The sequence below is a fragment of the Athene noctua genome, chromosome 20 (genome assembly GCF_965140245.1).
Source record: "Athene noctua chromosome 20, bAthNoc1.hap1.1, whole genome shotgun sequence".
Taxonomy (NCBI): Eukaryota; Metazoa; Chordata; class Aves; order Strigiformes; family Strigidae; genus Athene; species Athene noctua.
Window position 1 is genome coordinate 11,118,043 of NC_134056.1, and position 22,069 is coordinate 11,140,111.

The 22,069-nt window shown below is 48.9% G+C and overlaps 1 long non-coding RNA gene across 1 annotated transcript; it reads right to left on the reverse strand.

The window, feature by feature from the left end:
- Positions 1–6,961: 6,961 nt before the first annotated feature.
- On the reverse strand, positions 6,962–14,678 carry LOC141968693 (uncharacterized). The gene is made up of 3 exons (XR_012634916.1): positions 14,594–14,678; positions 13,299–13,902; positions 6,962–9,061 (listed from the first exon to the last, which is right to left on the reverse strand). It is a non-coding gene; the product is annotated as an uncharacterized LOC141968693 (long non-coding RNA).
- Positions 14,679–22,069: the final 7,391 nt, after the last annotated feature.

A 22,069-nucleotide genomic window follows, 5' to 3' on the forward strand; every position in this document is an offset into this window, starting at 1 on the left:
CTGGAGCCTCACCTTTCTCCAGTGCAGTATGGACCAGTCCATGGCAAATGGTGGAGCTGTGGTTCCACCCCTGGGGCAATCGATTCCAGGTGTACTGGATGCCTCTCCAAGTGAAGGCAAACTGTGGCCTGCACTCTGGTGCTATCGGAATGGAGAAGAATGCGTTAGCAATGTCAGTCGTGGCGTACCACTTGGCTGCCTTCGACTCCAGTTCATACTGGAGCTCCAGCATGTCCGGCACTGCAGCACTCATTGCTGGCGTAACTTCATTCAGGCCACGGTAGTCCAGTTAGCCTCCATTTGCCACTGGGCTTTCTCACTGGCCATGTAGGGCTGTTGAAGGGTGAGTGAGATTTGCTGATCACCTTCTGGCTTTCTAGTTGACGGATCAGCTGATGGATGGGGACCAGGGAATCCCGGTTGGTGCGGTACTGCCGCCGGTGCACCGTCCTGGTAGCAATCGGCACTCGCTGCTCCTCACCCTTAAGCCGCCCCACCACTGAGGGATCCTCTGAGAGGCCGGGTAAGGTGGACAACTGTTCAACCTCCTCCAGGGCAGCTACACCAAAAGCCCACCGGTACCCTTTTGGGTCTCTGAAGTGCCCTCTCCTGAGGTAGTCTATGCCCAGGATGCACGGGGCGTCTGGGCCAGTCACAGTGGGGTGCTTATGCCAGTCCCTCCCAGTCAGGCTCACTTCAGCTTCCAGTAGGGTCAGCTGCTGAGATCCCCCTGTCACTCCGGAGATGCAGATGGATTCAACCCCACTGTAGCTCGATGGCATCAGGGTGCACTGTGCACCAGTGTCCACCAAGGCCTTATACTCTTGTGGGTCTGATGTGCCAGGCCATCGGATCCACACTGCCCAGTAAATCCCATTATCCCTTTCCTCCACCTGGCTGGAGGCAGGGCCCCTCTAATCCTGCTCATCATCATTCCTTGTGAGAATGATTTACTGGTCCCCTCAAGAGAGTCAGACATAACATTGGCCATTCTATTCTGTCTGGGGGGTTTCTGCCTGGACACTGGAGCTACGCTCTTCTTGGAGGACTCCCCTTTTGTGATGGTCTTCCCTTTCAGCTGCTCTACTCGTGCAGCTAGGGCGGCAGTGGGCTGTCCATCCCACCTCCTCATGTTTTCTCCATGGTCGCGGAGGAAGAACCACAGGGTGCCTCGTGGTGTGTACCTTCTGCTGCCTTTCTCTTGGGTGGGGAAACGTTTACTTCTAATGGCTGAGACATCAGCCCGTGCAGGTGAAACGTATGACATGTCCTCTTCCATTTTCTGGACCTTCTGAGACAGTTCCTGCACAGCTGAGACCCAGGAATGCTGAGATGAAGGGAGATTTCCCTCATATTGCCGGAGCTTGCCAACCACTCCATCCACTGTTAGAGTCTGGGTGTCTGTACACCAGGACACTATTGCCAGTGCTTTCAAGTGTGCTTCTGGTGCGCTCTTCAGGAACTTTCGCCACATCAGGTGTGTGCAAGGGGCCTGATCTGGGTCCATGGGTTCAGATCACATCAAACACAGCCAGTTCCCTGTGATTCTGAATTCCCTTCTCAATGTTGGTTCATTTGCTTAGCTGACATGGGATATCATCCCTGTAGGGGTACCTCTCCCTTACATTGAGCAGGACTCAAAAAGGCTGAGGGTTTGAGTCTGCTTCCCTATTTCCCTATCAATGCCAGCATCCTTGGCCAAAGACCCCAGCTGCCTGGCCTCTCTCCCCTCCATCTCAAAAGCACTGGCTCCATTGTCCCAGCATTGGAGCAGCCAGGTTCAAATCTGCTCGCCTCCACGGTGGCCGAAATCTCTCCGCATATCTCGCAGCTCAGTCGGGGATAGAGATCGGATGATCACCACTGGCCCTTCCTCCTGTTCCCCTGATGGGCCTGGCTCATCCCCATCCCCCAGTTTGAGAGCTGACTTTCTGGTATATTTTATTTTCTGTATCGGGGCGACTGACACTGGCACTGCCTGGCTCTCTGGCTCAGTCGCTGTGCTGGTGGAGGCGACTGATGCTGGCTCTGCCTGTTCCCCCGGCCCGGATACTGTACCAGTAACTTCACTCTCAGATTCTGTAGCCCTTTCTTCCCCTTGAGGGCAGTGGGTGGTATTAAAGAGGACCCGGTAGGCATGGGCAAGTCCCCAACACATTGCAGCGATTTGTGTCTCCTGGGTTTTGCCAGCTTGGTAACACACCCTTTCTAAGCACGCCATCAGTTTATCAGGGCTCTGCATTTGTTCGGGAGTGAAGTTCCAAAGCATTGGAGGTGCCCACCGACTCAGGCTTCTGCCCATCTTTTCCCACACCCCTTGCCACTCACTATTATCTGACCTCGGGGCAGGTTTCGGGCACTGCTACTGTTAGAGAAATACCACATGGCCAAAACCAAAATTAGGCAGGCATTCAGAAGGCATTGCGCTGCAATCACACTGGCCTGCAGGCTCCAAGGATAATTGAAACTCTCAAAAACCGAGAGGATCTCTTCCCCTGGCTCACCCATAGAGGGGGTGAGACCCCTAACAAAAGCCCAGGCAGCAAACAGGTACTGCCCTGCCCCCACAAACAGCGATACAAACACGTTATAAGCAGTCAGTAGCCAGTACAGCAAAATAAGACCCTTTATACATTTTCCACCAATAACAAACACCAGCTCTGGGCTCATACACTGGATATAAGGATTAATCCAGCCTCACCACGCAAGCAAGTGGGCCAGCATTGCAAACATTTTCTTATCAAACAAATACAAACAGAAAAATTACACCCAACAGATTGCTCTAACACACTCTGGTCAGGGTCTGTCCCTTTTTGATTCCTCTTTCAGCCCTCTTGTGCCCCACGTTGGGCGCCAAAAAAGGCTGTGTTGGTTTAAGCCCTGCCGGGACGGGAGACCACGTTGCCGTTGCCCCTCCCCCACCCTCAGCCTGTCAGGCTGGCAGTGAGGCACAAACCCCGGGTTAAAATAAGAAGAAATTTAATACAACAGTGTGATAAATAACGATTTGAACAACAACAGTAGCAATGATAACAACAATAAACAATAATAACAGTGAACAAGACAAAAGATACACAGAGAAATACCGCAATGGTTACAGACAGCTCGCTCGCGATGCTCCCCTCCACCAAAGCCACAAAGGAAAAAGTTCCTGCACTCCCACCTGAGGTCAGCATGGTATGAATAACCCACCTGGAGATCCCTTCCCCCTCTCTGCTGGGGAAAACTTAACCCTATCCTAGCTGAACCAGGACACCAGCCTTTCCCCAGAATGCCCAGGTCCATTTTGGGATAATGGCTCCATGTAATGACCCATTTCAGGAAGATGCTCTCAGCCTGCCCTGCTGCAGTTGCAGCTTGGAGCTCTGTACCACATCCTGAGGGATGTGGGACAGACTCTGAGGAGAAAACAGGCTTGAAGGCATTTTTACAGCTGATGCATTTTTAGACAGAGGCACCTTTGGTGTCTTCTGGCTTTGGTCAGCCAGAGAAATTTGCAGTTAGACTGCACCCTCCTGTGTGCTCTGGGGTGGATGCATGTGGTGGCTGATGAAGGAACATGGCTTGAACAGCTCAGGAAGGGTCAAGAACCAGCTCGTGCTCACCAGGGCTTCCCCAAGCCTGGATGAAACAGTGTCTTTTCCTTAATCTAACCTTTAACTCCCATTTGGTCAAACTGGGAGTCTAACTCAGGGGTCAGGGGAATGTTAATTATTATTTGCTAAGCCATCAGCTACAGACAGTGGCTTCTATTAATACAGAGAGGTCTACCCCTGCTGCAGCCATTAACCATTTGGTTCCTCTGTCTTTCACTACACTTCCCAAAAAGTGAAACTTTCCAAATTAAAGACTTCTTAATAATGTTTTGTTGCTGCCTTCTGGCATCATCACCCACAAAGCTACAGAAATCCTACCGTGTTGCAGACCATGCTGACAAGTGTATCCTTTCTTTTCTACCCAAAGCTGAACTGCTGTGACAGCAACAACCAGCTCAGCTCTCAGGGTGACAAAAATCCACAAGGTCATGTGCTTTATTTCCCCCTACACTAGCTGTGGCCTGGATTTGATGTCCACTCTGTAGAAAGCAAGTTTTAATATATGCAATAATTTCTTAATGAAAGAGGCAGACTATCTGTACTCTGAGTGAGAGGAGAAATTTTGAGTGGTAATAAGAAAACACCTAAGAATTACACAGAAATTTGAAATCTGCTTTAATACAAGAAGGCAAAGCAAGAAAAAAAGAGTTAATTTTCACTTAACTTGAAGGTGACTCACACCCGGAAAACAATAGAATTAATCAGGATATAAAGGAAGGAATCAGGACCAGCATCCAGTTCTGTGTCTCTCCACGCTACAGGGATTTTGCTTGTTCTTTATGTAAAAAAAACCCTCACCTGTTTCAGCCCTTATGAAATCTCAACAGCATTGCATGGGATTACACCCATGGAGAGTTTTGCCTCTAGAAACTGATTCCTGTTAAAACAGAATATGAATAAAACACCGTACGCAGCTACAGAAGAGACTTACCTCATCCTCCCACAAGACTCAGACCGTGGTGCAGCGAGTGGCAGAGCAGCAGAATAATCCAAACTCCCTCAGACTTGCCAAGAGGAGAACTGATGGGCAGGACTAGGCTCTAGTGACCCCCCAACTGTATGGTGGAGAGGAGAGCTCAGTAATGAAACTGCAGCAGCTTGGATAACTACAGGCAGGAAAAGCAGCAGTTGATTTATAAGAACAGCTTGGTTTTGCTCAAAATCCTCCAAAAGCTGGAGGCTCTGGGGTTGCTCTCACCAGGGGAAGGTCTAGGAGATGCTGGTAAGTGGAGCACAATCCTTGCGTGTCAAAGATGCAGGTGAAGCGGTTGCTCTGATGAGCAGCACGTAGGCTGATCCCACTGAGCACCAGGGAGCAGGGTCCAGCTGCAGCAGAAAGCATCGAGGGGTGCAGAGCTCAGCAGGGTTGAGGTGACACTGCTCCCCCAGACTGCTGGAGTGCCATCAGGACAGTGGCAGGGCCACATGGGGTGAGCTGGGCAACCAGCTGGGGTTTCCAAGTGCCACAGACACTAATAAATGTGAGTAGCTGTAACCTCAAAAGCAGAATCTGACACCAAAGGGAGGGCTTCAGCTCTTTGGTTTGACCCAGCCTAAGACCTCAGCAGTTAAATCCAGCAGTTTTGGGGTGCTGTCTACTCTTTTGGCTTGGTAAATGCTGCAGATTCAGTGGAATCATAAGATCTGGATGGGGAGGCACGCCCTGAGTCATACCAAATACTCCAAGCAAGCATCATACTGTAGGTCAGAAAATGTGAATTTCTGAAACTGTCTCCCTGCTTCCTTGACAAGCAAAAAAAAGCTCTAGAGGGCTTTGCTAAGATATTCAGAAGATTATCTCTGGCATGTTGACTCCAGCAGTCTTCTGGTCCAAGCCCAACTCATGAAACTCACTGCCACCAGCTCTAACTTGTACAAACCCTTCGCTTTGTAAGGCAGGACAACATCCATCACTGAGATTAAAAGCCCAGAGGGTGAAACCCTGATGCTCCATCCCAATGAACATTTTGGGACCAGATGGAAACAGTCCCTGCAGGAAAGTTATTCCATGGATGGTCAAGACTTGGTGCTTTAAAACCTCCCTGAACGCTCCGGCTAGCAGCCAGTGCGGGGGTGAGCTGGGCTTTCACTTGCTCACTGTGGAAGGGTTGGAAACTCCTCTAAACTATTTCAAGCCAAAAGGGAAGTTTTCTTAGAAAAGTGTGGATTAGTGTACAGCCCACAGCTCACGGACTCTATTTAGAGCAGCACCAACAGCCCCCGCAGCCTCCCGCCCCTGGCTGTCATCTAAGGCGGTCTGAAGCCACACAGGGTGACTTCCCCCATCGCAGCACCCAAGGAGAAGCGTGGCCTGGGGCAGGGGCTGCACCAGGGCTTACAGTAAGTGCTGTATTCTTTTCTGTACGACAGGGCCTGGAACACGTTGTACGAGGAACGGATGAGGGAACTGGGGTTGTTTAGTCTGTTTAGAGGAGGCTGAGGGGAGACCTTACGGCCCTCTACAGCTCCCTGACAGGAGGGTGCAGAGAGGGGGGATGAGTCTCTTGAGCCAAGGAACCAGTGGCAGGACAAGAGGGAATGGCCTCAAGCTGCCCGGGGCAGGGTCAGGCTGGCTTTTTTTATACTAAAAGAGCACAGCTCAGTGCAGCGGCTGAGCTGGTTTAGAGATGTGGCAGTGCACGGGGTGTCTTCTCAGGAGTTCCTGTTTGGAGTTATTTCGCGTGTATTGTGTGGTCACAGCACAGCCCTTCCTTGCTGAGGAGTCACCCACCTCCCCTGTATGGGGGGTAAATGTGTGTCCAAGGGTGCTCCAGGGGAACAGCGGCGTGTGAGTGCAGAATCAGACCCAAACCCCCCAGAGGACTTAAGTTACCTCAGATTCAAGTTGGCTGCCCTTGTCTGCCTGGACCATCGGTCAACCCAGTTAATTGTGCAAATACCGATGTGAAGGTGAGCCCCTGTGGGGGTCCGGACTCGGGCCACCGGGTTGTGTTGCTCCCTCAGCTCTCAGGGGGCCACGCCACCAAAGACTGATGGATCCCGAGCTCACTGCCATCACTGCCTCCCACTGTGAGGTGCATTTCTTGAGCAAGATTTTCTCCAACAAAGCTGTGGAGTAACTTGAATATTTGCAAAAAAAGCCAAACCAAAGCAAAGCCTACAAGCATCCAAAACAGGACTCTGGTTTGCAGTCACATGTTCCTCTGCATAAAGGACGAGAGAACAAACATTTGTGCTATAAATTCAGCCACAGTGGCTCACCCCCTCACACCGTCCCTCTGCCAGCCACTGCCCTTGCTGGCTCCCAGGCTGGGAAAGCCAAAACCCATAGAGAGATGCAAGGCCTGAATGAGAACAGAGACAATCTAAACACCATATATGTAAAAGAGTTTATTGGAGGTAAACATGACATATTTACAAGGATAAATCCAGCATGTGATCAGCAGAGCAAGGCATTCCTGTCCCTTCACCTTTCCTTAGGGTGCAGCAGTCAGGACATCTGCCTGCCCCTTTCAGGTCCGTCTGTCCTGTGGAGGCTGGGAGCCCAGTCCTATCCTGCACCACTTCAATAATTAATCTAAACACTTTTTGCATAGCAAGTGCTCCCAGAAAATTCACACACAGTGTAGCAGAAGAGCAGGGAGACGCAGCTACACATGCACCATAAGACCAGGGCAGGCTCAACTCTAGGAAAGCAAAGAAACACCCAGAAACACTTCCTGAATATTTTTCCTCCTCGCACCTTCTCCATTTGTAGCTCTGTTACTCGTGGATGTACCTGCATGTGTTGGGATAGGCAGTGGGCACCTTGGGAAATAGCCACAGTGTCACAGAGCTGACGCACATCTTTGCAGTTTATACTTTGAAATGTGCAGAAAGTGGTAACTTTTATCTCCTTTTAGAAAAATATCCGAACACAAGGCGTGAACTTCATCTCCCAAGCCAAAAACATCATCTCGCCTAACAGTAGAGGTCTACATCCAAGTTACTTATCCAGCCTGCCTAGGGTGGAGGATCGGGCACTCCAAGAGCACGGTTCAGTCAGCTTTCTTTTGACGTTTAACTTCAGAGGAGATGAATCACTTCCCCCCACGTGCCCCTCTGTGCCACACAGGGGTCTGGATGCCCAGCTCAGGTGCAGAGCTCTACCTTGGGCCAGGTGACTGCTGCTGTGGGTGACTGAACAAACACAGTGTCAACTGACAGGAACATTTTGCAAACAACTGAGCAGCAGACAAATGTGCAAATGTATCTGGTGGTTACTTCTGGATAATGAATGCATAATCTATTCCGACTCCCTTCCCTATCTACTTCTGGATAATGCGTCTGTGAGCCTGAGTCAGGTTTATAAATGGTTGGCAAGGAGAAAAACAGGCTGCGTTTGAGCCAAACATTATGTTCAGCAAATAAGGCAGGCAGTTTGGCCATGGACATTTGTTGTTAGGAGCTCAGTGTCAGAATCCCTCCAGCACTCAGTGATTCCCATCCTGCATACAACTGCTACGTGGGGTGGCAGAATGTGACAACTGACTTTTGCCTCTAAAAAAATCTGATTTTATGCCTAAATTGCAGACTCTAGTAAAAGAGCAATATTGTATTCCTTCCCCATCTATCTGCTCATTAGAAAGTCACTCTTACATTTGGCTCAACTGCTGGGAATGCTCCAAAGAAATCTAATTACAGGGTCATTGCAGTAAATTGCATTTGGAGGCATAATTCTGAGTCACTGGTTCAAGACACCTTTCCCTTCCACCCTGGAGTAACTCATTTATTAAGGATGAAGAAAAGCCAAACAATATTTACAGACTCCCAGTGTATGAGACTTAACCCGGAGCCAACATTTCCAAAGTGTCATGACTTCTGGGTGCCCTGGTGGAGGCAAGTTCTCCTGGAATGGTGACAAACTGGATGCCAAAGACTTGCCAGTCACTTTAGGAAATGCTGCTTGCGGGTCACACAGTCCTGGGGTGGAATGAGAGGAGACTGAAACCATTTGGAGGCTTCCCAGGGTTGCCCATGCAGGAGCAAATTTCGTTCTTCCCCCAAGAAACCTGCTCTCCATCTACTAGACCCTTTAGGAAGAAGAAAGAAAAGTCACTCCACTGTGTTGGGTGGCAAAAGCCTCGTCCCACCTCTGGCGATCCTGTTGCTGGCTGAGGTGTCTCCACCACCTCGGCTCCTCACCACACAGGGGGCGGTTCCCAGGAGGAAGGAGCTCGTTCCTTCTCGGTCATGCCAGGCTTGGTGCAACGGAGAGAGCTGCAGGTTGCAGATCATGGTGCCTGGAGGATGCCCTCACACTGCTGAGAGGTGGTAAGTCGGTGCAGACCTTGTGGGGGACGGCTGCCTCTGGCTCAGTAATCTCTCCCCACACTCCTCAGCAGATGCATCCTCACGCTTTCCGGATGATCCGCCCTGGTTTCCTCCAGTCCCTGTACCTCTCCCTGCGCACAGAATGGACCAGAGGCCTGGAGAAGCTGGAGTGGTTTGATCTGGTGGTGTTGCTAGTGAGGAACAAAGTGAGATATCGTTACTGGTGTGGGTCAGAGCTGGGGCACTAGTGAAGGCTCCTAAAAGGACAGGGAATTTTGGTCAGCAGAATGTGATTCACCACTGCTGCTGCCAAGAGAAGGGCTAGTGCTGGATCCCACTGCAGCTCCTGATGCTCAAGGTGCCTGGACTGCAGAGACCCAGGGGTGAGCACCCGAAGTGGCAGTGGGAACCCTCCCTGTCCCAACTCGTGAAGGTCTTGGAAACACTAAACTACAAATGTCAGCTCAGGACCCAACAAATGGCCTGTCAGAGCCCCAAGGACTGTCCCCTCTGGCCAGATGGGTCACTGAAACCAAACCCCTTAGCTCTTCAAAACTTCCACTTCAAACACTTCTGAGCAATTTTCCTTAAAACCACCAAACCCAACATCATGCACACCTAGCACTTCTCTGGGCTTTTGCCACCCTATTACAGCCTACGTTCTCTCAGGAGTTATCCAGGGCGCAAACCAACCAACCATGCCATGAACCAACCACACCATGATCAACCACGCCATGTGCGGGGATGCCCAGGACAGTTAGCAGAGCTGGCTCAGCTTCAGGACTAGCGGGGCTGTGTTCACCTAGGGCTCTTCTGCAGTAACTTAATGCTCAAGCCCACTTGCCCTGGGCATTTCTACTCTCCCAAGGCACCGAGTCCCAGGTTTTTCTTTCCTTCCTCACGGCTAACACCTTCACTACCCATTTTTATATCTAGCTTTTCTAAAGATTGCAAAGGACTGGCATGATGAACGTGCACATTCTCCTGCCAGTGCAGAGGGTGATGTGGGGCACAACACAGCAGATTGTAGGAATTTGCAGAGAAATTCATATGGGGTGAAGTGGTCCCCTCCCCATCCCTGCAAAAAGGACGGTGCAATGGGGATCTCGGTGGCTGGCAATTAGAGATCTCTCCTCTTTCTAGATCCTGCTCAGACACATTCCTCCTGTGATCTCCAGTGGTTTTGTCAATAAAAGTCATTTAGATATCATTTCCTCTCGTGCCCGTAAGTGGTGGAGGGGGACAGCGAAGAAAGGCTGGTGGAGAGCAGAAGTGACGTGGGATGCCAGAAGTGGCTGATGAATGGAGGCAGGGAGTGGGGGAGCCGCCAGCCACTCCAGGAGCGGAGGAAGACAGAGCTGGGGAAAAGCTGTGAATGTGAGAAAAAGCTGCTTTACAACACAGCTTGTTACTATTCAACATCCACAAAAGGAAGAGCCCTGAAATCCCTGCCTGTGCTGAGGCTACAGTCAAGAGACAGTTCTCTCATGTCCTAATTAGCTGGCTGCTTTATAACTTAATTTCCTAATTGGTTTTCAAGTTAATTACTCTTATCAAACAGGCTGGGGAAGTGGCAGCTCAGGCTCTGTGGCAGGAGATGAAGCTTCACCTCTACAGCATGGGCCCAGTTCCAGGCCGTGCTGGGAAGCAAGGTGGCCTTATACCCATCTCTTCCAAGGAGGTCTGCCTTGTTTTCTCAGGTTTAAGCTCTTACAGGAAGGTTTTGGGTGCCTTCCTGGGCAATGTCTGCAAATCCTTCATTAAAGCAAATAATCCTGGGATCTCTGATTGCTCCAGGCCCTCGCCCTCCTTCCTCCCAGCTGGGGATGCACCCAGAAGCGAGAGGTGGTTCGATGGCTGTGTGCAGAGTGGGAGCAGCCATCACGCTCCACTGCCACTGACACCGGGGCTGGGCTCAGCTGGGTGCCCCAGATCCGTGCGGATGTGGGTGTACAGTCACTTGCTGTCGATTAAATCAAAACCAATATTGCGGTTTTCTTTATGTTCTCATTCTGGTGCTGTATCAGCTGTGACAGGACAGGTGATTCTCAGGCCAGGCTGCCATGGACAGATGGTACCTGGTCCAGCATTAAACCAACTGGTGTGAACCTCACTTCTGAGCTGGCTTTGTGCCGTGGTGCTCCTAACCTGGCGCAAGGCATGAGGAAGCTTGGGCTTGTACTGCTGAGCCATGGCTTCAACTCTTTGGAGAACCAGTGACAGATGTCACAAACATTTCTAAGCATTTTCTAAGCCCAAGGCTATGATGAGGTGAAAACCTGGCTACAGCTGTGCTCTCTGAGCACTGCGAAAACTGGTCTTGAGGGCTCATCACTCACTTCAGCATAATATTGCAGCAGGGGTGTATGAGCCCAGGCTACCTCACAGAATCATTCAGGTTGGAAAATCATTGAGTTCAACCATCAGCCAGACTCTACAAAGTTCTCCCCTACCCCACATCCCCCAACATCTCATCTAAACAACCCTTAAACACACCCAGGGATGGGGAATCCACCCCCTCCCTGGGCAGCCTATTCCACTCTCTGACCACTCTTTCTGTGAAAAATTTTCTCCTAATGTCCAGTCTGAACCTCCCCTGTTGCAGTTTAAATCAGAATCAGGGTGTCCAGGCAGGACAATCCACTAAGAGGATCCCCATTCATCCTGTAATTTTCCCATTCTCCAGGCCACAGTTTCCCCTGTTTATGGTGCAATCTGTGAACAATCCCTGTGACACATACAGACCTGGTGGCTCTGCTTTCCCAAACTGGCTGGAGTCAGCTGGAGGAGCAGCAGGAGCAGGTATCAGGGCAGGGACAGGCTGGGCACAGCCTCCTGTGACAGCGGGCAGGGTGGGCTGCACCTCCAGCTCTGATGGAGATGGCTAGGATGCCCCCAGGGTGCAGGACCCTGCACAAATCATCCAGCTTGGTCCCACCTCCCCAGACAAGTCCGGGTTAGATGGAAACCCCTAGAGCTTTTTGGTTTTGATGGGTTACCTAATTCCCTTAGGTTCTCTTTAAAAAAAAAAATGAGTCCTATGACATCATCCTGGCTGCTTGATGCAAGTTGTTTGGTGGCCATTAGTAAACAAAATGATTCCATTAGGTTTTCTGCACTGCATCCTATTTCTAGCATTAGGGTACCTCAGACCTCAGTTACCGTCCAATGCCTCCCTGCACTCCTCCTTGAAGACAGAGAGGAAATCTGCCTCTGACCTCAATTACAATCCAGCCAGCCCCATCGCTTTCAAGCTATTTCTGCACTGGAGCTGTCTCCACCCATGGCTGCATTCCCAGTGCTAATCATTTTACTTGTCCAACTAGACAGCGCAAGGTGCAGTTCAGCTTTGCTGGTCTGGAAATTCAGCCAGTGAATTTATCCCTGAACTGCAGACGAAGAGACTGGTATCTGCTGGCTACTGATTTTCAGCAAGCCACGGGTGCATCCTCACACCACGGCTCTCGTTTGGTGGTCTCGTCTATGCAGACGGCTTTTTGGGGTGTGGGGTGTGTGCAGCACCCAGCACAGCAGGGCTGGGATTGCAGCTGGGATTACCACACGTCAGAGGATTAGGGTAAGGAGCGAGCTGTGAGCTCTGCGCACTCGTACTGCAGCTGTCAGACCCAGAGCAAACTGGGTCACATGCATCTTTTTAGGTCCAAAGCTACAGGGTGTTGGTGTGCCATTGCCTGAGATCTGGAAGGAGGTTCATTTTGGGTCCCAGGGCGTGAGTCGCTAATCACGCAGCCGATGGATAGCTGTCAAGATATCTTTCATCGTAAGATCTCAAAAATATTGAGATCACCATTACCCCAAACGCTATTACAAGTGAACAACATGTAAACAACATTTGCAGAAACATATCTGAATTTTAAGGACATGCAGCGTTTTTCTTTTATGTGTCTATTTCTTCAGCTCGTTTTTGTTGTTGGGCAGAAAATAAGGAAGGGATTAGTGTAGTGGGCACAGCCCAGAGAGTAGGAGGAGACGGCAAGATAGTGACATGCACACTAGTGATTTAACATGAAATACTCTGATTGCAAAGAGTCTCTAGAGGTTTGTGCCTCATTGATGAATATCACGCATGAAGCGTAGCTCCTTGTGCTACCTACATTTTGTCTTCCAGGTATGTTGATTTGAAACCTGAGTCACAGGAAATATGCTGAGTTACAGCACATTTCCACACAAAAAAAACACCAAATCCCAAGCATATTTATCTGCAAGTGTGTCAAATGCAGAGTAGTTCAGACAATACAGGCTCAGAAGATTAACAGACCCTAATCCTACCTCTGTGCATTAATATACAGCAGATGATACACACATACACATCTATAGAGACCGACGTACATACACAAAAGGCAATCTTCCCCATCAAAACATAACTGAGCTATTTACTTTTTAGAAACATAATAGGCATTAACTCACCTAGAAGACCAAACTGGACCCGCCTGCTTCTTCGGCTTGGCTATCTGCTTCTGGTACTCCATCCAGCCACTCACCAGCTCGTGAAGGATCATCACGTAGAGAAGGAAAATAAGAATCCTGGGATCCATTCGTGGCACTTCGGTGTCTGCTTCATTGGGTACAGGTGACATTTGATCGAGAGCAATGAGAGGTCAGCTGGAGGGGTGCAGCTCCTGCAGACAGGGCTCTCGGGAACAAGGGGAGCTGGAGGGATGAAAAGGGCACTGCTGAAGAGGAGCCTTGCAGGCTGGGTTTTGTGCAGAGTGAATTAATGCTGTAAAAATCTCCCGGGGGGATGAGAGGCTGGTGCCTATTGCATGAAGCAGCATAAACACAGCTGCAGAGGCTACGGACAGTTCCTTTAACAGAGTGGATCACATCTTCTGGGACTCCACGTCCCTTTTGTCTCCCTCTCACTTGTGCTTTGTCCGCATTACTCTGCAGCCATGAGCTTCCTACACTTTTATCGCAGGAGCAGCCCCGCTTCGGCAGCGCCCCTTTGATTGGCGGCGGGGGGGAGAGTTGGCTGCTGTGCCCGCAAGTCGGCAATGGGAGCACTGTCTGGCTGCAAAGAATAAATTAAAAACCTCAGTCAATGACAAGGGAATCTCCGAGCTGTCTCTTCCCAGTGTCTCAGGATTCTGGGCTGCACTGAGCCAAGATTGGGAGTCTTACAGAGTATTTTACAGCTGAGAAATCTCCTCTTCTGCTCGCTTTTCTCACACTCTTATTTTGTTCTCCTTGTTATTATTCCTTACCTAAATCTTCAGCTGCTGTTTTCCCAGTGGTAAAGCTCTGGTGGGGGACCTGATGTGCAGGAAACCCCTGATGCCACAGCTTCCAGCCTTTTACACACCACAGCTCCTCTCCAGCCTCTCCACCTCTTTCTGTTTAGTAGTGTAGGATCTTGCTCAACTGAGTTCTGGTTTTGACACCAGATCCCCCTGGCCTCACCCTTCCTTCCCCCATTGAGAACCCCAGGACACAATGCTATACACGACCTAGGTATTTCTAGCAGGAAAAAGCATAGCCCAGTCTTATTTAGACACTTGTATAAATAAAATAAAATTTTTTAAAAAGCTCTTTTTAAATAATTTAAAAATCAAGCCTTATCAGTGTCTTGGTTTTTTAAGACCATCTTACATAAAATTTCTATTATTCCTGTGAAATCTTCCCATAAGTGAAAGAATAAGCCCTGAAAAACTATTTAATTACCTGGATCATCTAGAAGCAAGAAGGCAGATTGAACAACCTACCTTTGCTCAATGGAGCTGTGCCAATTCAGTGCAGAAAAGGAGGCGCAGATGAGGGGCAAATACAGTCACCCTCGTGATCTCCAACTCCACAGCTCCTACATAAAGACATGGACTGCTGGGCTCGCTCTCTAACATGGGGCAGGGTTCAATACACTGGTCACTGTAATTCTTCAAGGACAGGCGTGACAGCCACGTAATACACAATCTCACAACAAACAACAATGAGGAAGATTCTTCTCAGCTAACTCAGGTTACATTACCTGTGGGTTTAACACCTGAGGTTAGATGTTTCTCAGAAACTTTCACCCTTTGGAATATAACCACAGATAAGCATGCAGAAGCCAGGGATTTTGAGTTTTCTATTAAGTACAAATTTCATACACATTAGGGGATGCTAATTACACTGTGTGTCTGTATATTAAATAAACCCAACAGCAGTATCACGTCCCAGTCAAATGTGCACCTCAAAGTGCTGTGTGACTTTCCTTCAGCTAACGAATGTTCTTTCATTTATAAGTCCAGAAGTGCTGAGTAACTCTCTAAATTGGGAGGAGAAGATCCCACGGACAGGAGTGATCAAGTGAATGAAGCAAGCAAGGACGGGAGGTGTTCTAGCAGCTACGAAAATGGGAATACTTAAGGTTCTCCATGAAAGGATAGTGGAGCTGTTGCTATAGCAACAGAGACAGTTGCCAGGCTGCAGGAGATGGGTTCTGATGTATGGTACAAGTCATACATAGTGAGGGATTTTAGACTAAAGACAACACTGATATTTTATACATATGCAATTTTTAATGAGTAAAGGCAACGTGACTCCTTTGTTTCGGGGGAGAGCAGCTTTTTACACAAAATCAAAAATTACTTGGCTAAGAGTGGCAAGATAACTCATTACAACTTAATCCTAGGTTTGTATTAGATGCTCCATCTTATGAACACAAAATCACTTTAAAAAATCTGCCTGTTGCTGAACATTTCAGCTTGATTGACTATCGCTCCTTTTAAAATCTCAACTTACTGCAGACTGCCTCTGCCCTGCCTTTGTTCTTTTACCATCCTCAATACCCCAGCAAATATCACCTAGGTCTGAAAAACTTCTTGAGTCTTAAAAAAGTCACTTTAACACACAATTTTTGTTAAAAATTTTACCAGTTCAGCCTTAATACTACATAAGTTAAAAAAGCCAACAACCCATGAGTTATTGCCAGAGCCAGCAGCTATTAATACAGCAGCTGTTTTCCAAACAGCTTGGTGACTAGTCACAGGCAGCAAGTTCTTTGTCAAATGATTCAAAAAAGGAACTGGAAAGGCTGATTTTCAGAGCAAATAGAGCCCAATTTGGGAGGGGCGGGGGGGGGGGGGGGGGGGGGGGCGGGAACTAGCCGTGGTGCTGAAGGGCCCCTCCTGTGGCTGGTGGGTACGGGGGTACAGGGGGCACCCCGACACCCCCCACAAAGTTCTGGGTGTTTCCCCTCTGCCCCCCAGCCTGCACTGGTGCATAAATTCAGCCCAAGGGCACAACCCTGGCATTGTCCTGGAGAGGTTTGGTGGGAGCAGAAGCACCTGCGTGGGTCCTTCGATTTGTGCAAATACTCTCAATAGAGTCAAGAAGCAGTTGGCAACCTCCCTGGGGACTCCCGAGGGGTTGGAGCAATTAACAACTGGGCTGTTGCACACTTTAATAGTCATCAGTACAAGACAGACATGCAAATAAAATGTGCATACAAGTCTATCGTGTTACATAGGCAATGGAGTGCTGAAACAGACCTTACCTGCAGACCAGAACCTTGATCGACTTCTCCACTTGTCCATTGTTCTGAAAATGGTTTTAATTAAGAGCCAACACTCCTCAGATACATCGTATCTCTCTCCTGCTGTTTTCAGACAACTCTACAAAAATGACAAGAAGGTGAAATATGGATGAAGACTATAAGAAACAAGAGACATGGAAAAAAGTTCCCCAAGCCTGAAGTGAGAGAGAGAAGCAGGACCTGAGATGGTATCAGAGATCCTGGAACTCAGGCAGGCGCTGAAGAACAGAAAGAACCAAAAAGCAGGCTCTGGGGTACAAAGCAGCTTGCCCCAGTTTTGGTGGGGCAGAAACCTGTGCAGAGGACAGCTCTTTCAACTCATAGTTTAAGCAGATACAAAAGGAACGGCATTGTAGCTGAGCCACTGCTGCACTGACAAAATATCATTGTGAAGTGGTGCAAACAGCAGCATGTGCAGGTTTGCAATTCCTTTGTGAAAACAGGGTGGAAATGAGGCCAAGCTCTTTTGTCCAAGGCACTAAGTCCAGCTAGTTGGGCTGGAAGAAAAACCCAGAATACATGAGTAGTTGCTAAGCCCTTCATTCCTTGCAAGCCTGACTGCTACAGCATTCCCATTCTTCTGGGCTGTGTATTGTCGGAGCAAAAGCACTGAGGAACAGGACTATGTCATTCTGCTACACAGGGCCTATTTCCCTCTTTCTTGGATGACTATCTAGGCCACTCTACTGCTAAAGAGATTTTAAAAAACAGAGGTGGTAGGTGCCAGTTAGTATTTATGTTATTGCAGCCCCAAGGGTACACTGCAACACCAAAGATCACCTTCCTTCAAGGCTCCCTGGAAGCACCCATTGCCCCATGCTTCCACGTGGAAGATGGCTTAACTTGGAATGGAAAACCCACCCTTCCTAAGGCTCACCATTGACCCAGAACTCACAGAAGCTCCAAACTGTATCACAGAAAGGCAGCAATAATTGTTTTCTTACAGTAAATCAGGGTTGACTTAAAGTGTGTGACTTGCTGCAACTATTAGATTTCTAGGAGCTTCACTGAAAAAACAGTGATCTGCATCCCCTCTGTACAGGGCCCAAAGGCTGCAGGGATTCCTCTAGCGAAAAGGATAGTCAAATACTGGAAACACCAAACCTCCCCCCCACAGGCTGAACTGAAAGATCAGACCAAGCAGCTCCTACCAGGGGGTGATGGTCCAAAATTCCTGTGGCATCCAGAAGATACAGTGATCCCCCAGGCAGCAGTCAGACCACAAGCATCTGCAAGTGGATGTACCTCAGATACAGGGCTGGTACAGGTAGGCGGCTCTGAGGTCCTAGGGTCTGGTGTCTTCAACCAGCCCATGCAGGACCCTGTTAGTTGCAGGGGTGCTTCCTGCTTCTCCATACACCCTTGTCCTCAGCCAAAGCCCACAAATGCTGTCCTGCTGGGACAGGCAAGATGGAAAACAGATTCTTTTCTCCGTCCTTTGGCTGCTCTTCAAGGAACCTTCTTGTAAAAAGTCCTCTATAATTATATGATTATTCATTAAACAGAGACCGTGGTGCTCATTTGGAGTAGGTCCTAGGCTGGTAATAAGTCTGGCTATGACCTACTGGACCAGACGTATTGTTACAGAATCACAGAACCATCCAGGTTGGAAAAGCCCTTGGAGCTCCTCCAGTCCAACCATGACCCTCACCCTGACCGTTCCCAACTCCCCCAGATCCCTCAGCGCTGGCTCAGCCCGACTCTTCAACCCCCCCAGGGATCCCGGGGACTCCCCCCTGCCCTGGGCAGCCCATTCCAACGCCCAACAGCCCCTTCTGCAAAGAAATCCTTCCTCAGAGCCAGCCTGACCCTGCCCTGGGCAGCTTGAGGCCATTCCCTTGGGGCCTGGTGCTGGCTCCTTGGCTCCAGAGACTCATCCCCCCTCTCTGCACCCTCCTGGCAGGGAGTTGCAGAGGGCCAGGAGGTCTCCCCTCAGCCTCCTCTTCTCCAGACTGAACCCCCCCAGTTCCCCCAGCCGCTCCCCAGCAGACCTGTGCTCCAGACCCTGCCCCAGCTCCGTTGCCCTTCTCTGGACACGCTCGAGTCATTCAATGGCCTTTTTGGGGTGAGGGGCCCAAAACTGAACACAGTAATTATTGTTGCTACCCAGGCTTTGTTTCACAAGTCAGTAATGACTCCAGCTCAGTGACTCTGAGATCTCAAACAAGACTTCATGTGCAGTTCAGGGAAATAAACATCACCTGCAGACTACATCTGTCTTTCCTCTCTCATTCATAACAGTGCTTCCTTCTTAAAGTCAGAAGTAGTCAAACAGATCTGGAACCAGAGAGGAAAGTGGAAATACAACTGCCAACAGAGCCAGAAAAGAGCAGATCTCAGCCTTCACAACTGGCAGGAAAATGGATTTTCAGAGTTAAAAAGAAGTACTGCAGAATCCGTCAGCACCTTCCACAGCCTCACACGAATCAACAGTTAATAAAAGACAAAGAACAGATGCTCTGAGACATATTCTTCTGATGATTTTTAATTACTTCTACCTACAAATGTTGAAAAAGTGGTAATATGAAACTTGTACTATTAATCATCAGATTGCTTTGTATCAGATTGTTAATGACTCATCACTAGGATTTTATAAACATTTCAATTCTGTTAACCCTGATCAAACAACAGAGCTTTGACACAGCAAACTGATACTAGTCTGAGAGGAAAAAAACAGTATTAAAACTACAAATAATAATAATAGTCTCCTGAGTTCTGGACTTTTTTTCTATGACAACAGCACAAGAACCAGCAAGGGTTTAGTCTGACTCAAGCTGAATGGTGGTTACAGAAATTCTTTCTTACTCCCTTGGCATAGAACTGACATTTGCAGATCCTGGAGAATGAAAGACACTGATACTCACTTCTGGGCTGCTGCCTTTGATACAGGCGGGTGCAGAAACTGTGGTCTAATACTGATGCTTTTCCTCTTTCCTGAGCACAGGCCCTGCTGATCAGGAGAAGCAGCAACATGGACTCATCTCAGTGTAGCAGTCTATAAACCCAGGTGAGATACCTTTGCCCCTTGTGCAATTGTTTTGCAAGAAAAGGAAGCTGGTTTCACTGCATCCAGTTGTTCAGCTTTGTCCTCATCAAACTCCCCTTGCAGGTCCAGCAGGCCAAAATCCACCCACAGAGGTGGTTTAGTTGCTTTCTGGAAAGTTATCCTTCAAGATGGACTGACTTCATTATCTTTAGTATGGTCTCTACATGTTAATGATACTCCTCTATTCGCTGATGGTTCTTCTTGTGCTATAGAGGATGGTATCAGCCAGGTTTAAAATCTGATTCCCCTAGAAAGCAAGAAACTTTCCAACATCAGTGTCTCCTGCCAGAAAAAGCTTATTATTAGGGGGTGACATATAAACCCAGCACAAATGTAGAGGCAGTTTGTAAGTGAACTCCCAGCACACAAGATTGACGAGCTGCTCACAATGTGTGTGAGCCCCAGGTCCCTACACACCCCAGACTGAGCTGTGCTTTGCCCCCAGGCAGAGACCACCAAGCCGCAAACGCTGCATCTTGTAAAGACAAACTGTGACACACGTGTAAAGAGGGAGCGATTCCAGCTCAGTCCCATGCCAAACGGGGATTTCAAGCAGCAGTGTGTTACAGGCAGGGCAGCCACTGCCCTCTAGTGTGCACCCACAGCAGTGCACGCTGCACAGCATCCGCTGGAGGCACCATAAAAAAGATTAAAAAATAATTCTTTTACACAGTCCAGCTGTGCTTCACCTGGTAGTTGTGCCACAGGACACCACCACCCAACCCCACAGCATCTGGAGGAGCCGAAGAGAGCAAGCTCCTCCAAGCAGGAACCCCAGAGCAGAGCCCAGAGGTGTCCTGGCGCTGGAGCAGCAGGAAGCCAGAATCCTGCAGCTGCAGCCAGCTCCTGCCCCAGGTTGTGTGGGGGTTTCCCTGTACAACAGGAGTCTGGGTAATTTCTGGCCCTGGAGTGAAACCATTCTCATCTCAAGGTAGGTCAGGAGAGCACGGACCAGCAGCCACCTCCACTCTCCACTGCCCAATTTCCCCTCCTCACCCGAAGCAGCCAATGGCCAGTTTGTGCTCTGGGATTCTATTTCTTTGTGGACCCAAAACCCTTGAAAAAAACCACCGGCATGTATCTCAGTATGTGGGTACAGGCTGAAACACAAGAGGCTTTTCTACCAAGGAGTAAATCACACAGCCTGGATTAAAAGAAGTTTGTGCTGCAGGAGAGTGCCAAGTCAGCACGTGGAGTAAGGAAACCTTTAGTGGCAGAGAGAATCCGCAACACAAACCTAAAATAACCTTTGAGTCTGAGCAGAGCACGGGCTTGAGTAGGTTCATTGCGAAAGGCTTGCCAGCAGCGTGGGATGTTATTTTGTGTAAGTTACCATGACAGTTTAAACCCAAACCTTTGCAAAAAAAGACCCGATTGTTACACGCAGTTCCTGTTTCCAACCACAGATGCCAGAAGTACCGAGAGGCTGCCAAAGGCAATACTGACCCCAGGAGCTGCAGTGGAGATGAGGTGCACAAAGGCCTGTGGACCCGAGGACAGTGCCCTTGTCTCACACACTTAACCCACCTTCCCAGTTCTCCCACAAGATACAAACAAGCCCTTGCATAAAAGGAGAAATAAAGCACCAAGGTGATGAAGACACCTCACACTCGCTTCCCTCATGCAGTGCTTGAGAATTCAGGAGGAAGAAAACCATGCAAAGAGGGAGTCAGCTTTGGGTGGGGAGGGATTTCCACCTCTACTTAACTAGCATCCATTTATTTATCTTTTTTTTTTTGACACAGCTTGAGGAAATAGAAGTCTCATCAGCATGACTTGGCACTGGGAGTGCTCAAGTCCCAGGAAACAAGGAGTTTGAGGAAAAAAAGCCTCATATCCAGAAACATGATGGATAAGGGAGTGACACAGCATGGATGGGTAAATTCCAAGGGTTAATTGTGCCTGACAAACCCAATAACCTCTATGAAGAAGTGCCTGGCTTGGTGGATAGGGGCATGTGGTGGATAGCTTACCTTGGCTTTAAACAGGTTTTGGCATAACTGTCTGAAGAATCCATATAGCCAAATTGTTTTGCTACAGTTCAGACAGCCGCAGGGAAAACTGCCGGGGCACCAGGCTCAGAGGGTTGTAATCAACAGCACAAAGTCCAACTGGCAGCCTGTTACTTGTGGCATTCTTCAGGGGTCACTAAAGGAGTTAATATTGTTTAATGCCTCTATTTATAACCTGAAGACAGAACACACCCTCCACAAATGTCTGCAAATCACACCATGGTGTGGGCAGGGCTGCTGCTCACAGGGACCCCCTCAACAGGCTGGAGAAATGGCCTGACTGAAACCATGTGAAACTCAACACAGGTGAATACAAAGTCCTGCTCTTGAGCAACCTCTCCCAGGCTGGACCACAGACCCTCCAAGGTGCCTTCTTACCTGAATTATTCTGCAATTCAGAATAACTCATGTAGGCAGCTTCCTGCTTACAGGGGACTGGCAAGACTCTTTTCAGGCATATTGTACCTACTGAGAGGAGTGTAAAGTCTGTTGTAAGCTCACACAACTCATTCTTCTTCCTCACCCATCTTCCTTCATGCTCTACCTGAGGCTACACTGAGGCAGCAACAAAAGCAGAACAGGAATTAACTGTAACAGTGCAGAAAGTGAC